At 44.6% G+C, this 1,993-nt stretch overlaps 1 long non-coding RNA gene across 1 annotated transcript; it reads left to right on the top strand.

The window, feature by feature from the left end:
• Window positions 1-688: 688 nt before the first annotated feature.
• On the top strand, window positions 689-1,387 carry LOC121628953. The gene is made up of 3 exons (XR_006008304.1): window positions 689-705; window positions 1,208-1,232; window positions 1,295-1,387. It is a non-coding gene; the product is annotated as an uncharacterized LOC121628953 (long non-coding RNA).
• The last annotated feature ends 606 nt before the right edge of the window (window positions 1,388-1,993 follow it).

Raw genomic sequence — 1,993 nt, 5'->3', positions numbered from 1 at the left:
TCAATAAGCAATAAATCTTAAAGCTGAGCAGCAGGAAAGCTGCACAAAGCTAGAGCACATCATGGCTTTATGGGTGACAGCTGTTAAACGCTCCGACGGTCACACTAGCTGTTAGATGGAAGATGAGCAAATCGATGAGGGACGAACAAAAACTATCAGAAGGTCAGAAAAGCAGGATGGTTTTAGGTTTTTAGAAGAGAAGAGCCAATGGGACCGTCTAAACAGGAACAAAAGGACTTTGCTGGACCAAAACCAATGAAGTTTACGTGTACAGTCATCTTTCTCTACGCTTCACAGAGCGAATACTAACCCGGAGGAGCTGTACTCACTAGAGAAATAGTTAGAGTTCAATTCAGCTTTATTGGTATTTTACTAATTCAAAGCAGGGTCATCTCAAGACTCTTTGACAGACACAGTCCAAGTCATTATAGTCCAGTTATGAACAAGTTAAAACAAATCCATCCCATGATCCACATTGGTGCAGTTTATAATAACCGTGTTGATATAAACCAATTCATTAAAATAATGAGCTAGCTAAGGAACCCTCCATCAGGACCAGAACCAGGCAAGAAAACCTCCATCAGGACCAGAACCAGGAAGGAAAACCTCCATCAAGACCAAAACAAGGAAGGAAAACTTTCATCAGGACCAGAACCAGGAAGGAAAATCTCCATCAGGAAAACAAGGAAGGAAAACCTCCATCAGGTCCAGTACCAGGAAGGAAAATCTCCATTAGGTCCCGTACAAGGAAAGAAAATTTCCATCAGGACCAGAACCAGGTAGGACAATCTCCATCAGGACCAAAACCAGAAATGAAAACCTCCGTCAGGACCAAAACCAGGAAGGAAAACCTCCATCAGGTCCAGTACCAGGAAGGAAAATCTCCATTAGGTCCAGTACAAGGAAAGGAAATTTCCATCAGGACCAGAACCAGGTAGGACAATCTCCATCAGGACCAAAACCAGAAAGGAAAACCACCATCAGGACCAAAACCAGGAGGGAAAACCTCCATCAGGTCCAGCACCAGGAAGAAAATCTTCCATCAGGACCAGTACCAGGAAGGAAAATCTCCATCAGGACCAAAACCAGGAAGGAAAACCTCCATCAGGACCAGTACCAGGAAGGAAAATCTCCATCAGGACCAAAACCAGGAAGGAAAACCTCCATCAGGACCAGTACCAGAAAGGAAAAGCTCCAGTAGAACCAGAACCAGGAAGGAAAACCTCCATCAGGTCCAGTACCTGGAAGGAAAACCTCCATCAGGTCAAGTACCAGGAAGGAAAATCTCCATTAGGTCCAGTACCAGGAAGAAAATCTTCCATCAGGACCAGTACCAGGAAGGAAAATCTCCATCAGGACCAAAACCAGGAAGGAAAACCTCCATCAGGACCAGTACCAGGAAGGAAAATCTCCATCAGGACCAAAACCAGGAAGGAAAACCTCCATCAGGACCAGTACCAGAAAGGAAAAGCTCCAGTAGAACCAGAACCAGGAAGGAAAACCTCCATCAGGTCCAGTACCTGGAAGGAAAACCTCCATCAGGACCAGTACCAGGAAGGAAAACCTCCATTAGGACCAAAACCAGGAAGGAAAACCTCCATCAGGACCAGTACCAGAAAGGAAAAGCTCCAGTAGAACCAGAACCAGGAAGGAAAACCTCCATCATGTCCAGTACCTGGAAGGAAAACCTCCATCAGGACCAGTACCAGGAAGGAAAACCTCCATTAGGACCAAAACCAGGAAGGAAAACCTCAGCAAACTAGGAAGAACTAAAGGGATGGATCAGGGTCACCAAGCCAGACCTACTACATGATTAACCAGAAAAAAATGTTTGAAGATGATTTGAAGGTAGAGAGGGGGTCTGCTTCCTCAAAGCCAAACTGGGAGCAAGTTCCACAGAGAAGGGCCCGATAACTGAAAGTTCTTCTTCCTGAAGCCAAAATTTTATTTTATATCTAAAATCCTCAACATTTTCAAAACAGGGATTCAAAAA

The sequence above is a fragment of the Melanotaenia boesemani genome, chromosome 18 (assembly GCF_017639745.1).
Source record: "Melanotaenia boesemani isolate fMelBoe1 chromosome 18, fMelBoe1.pri, whole genome shotgun sequence".
NCBI lineage: Eukaryota > Metazoa > Chordata > Actinopteri > Atheriniformes > Melanotaeniidae > Melanotaenia > Melanotaenia boesemani.
The sequence above is the reverse complement of the archived record's forward strand: the minus strand, read 5'-3'. Positions and strand labels throughout refer to the sequence as shown.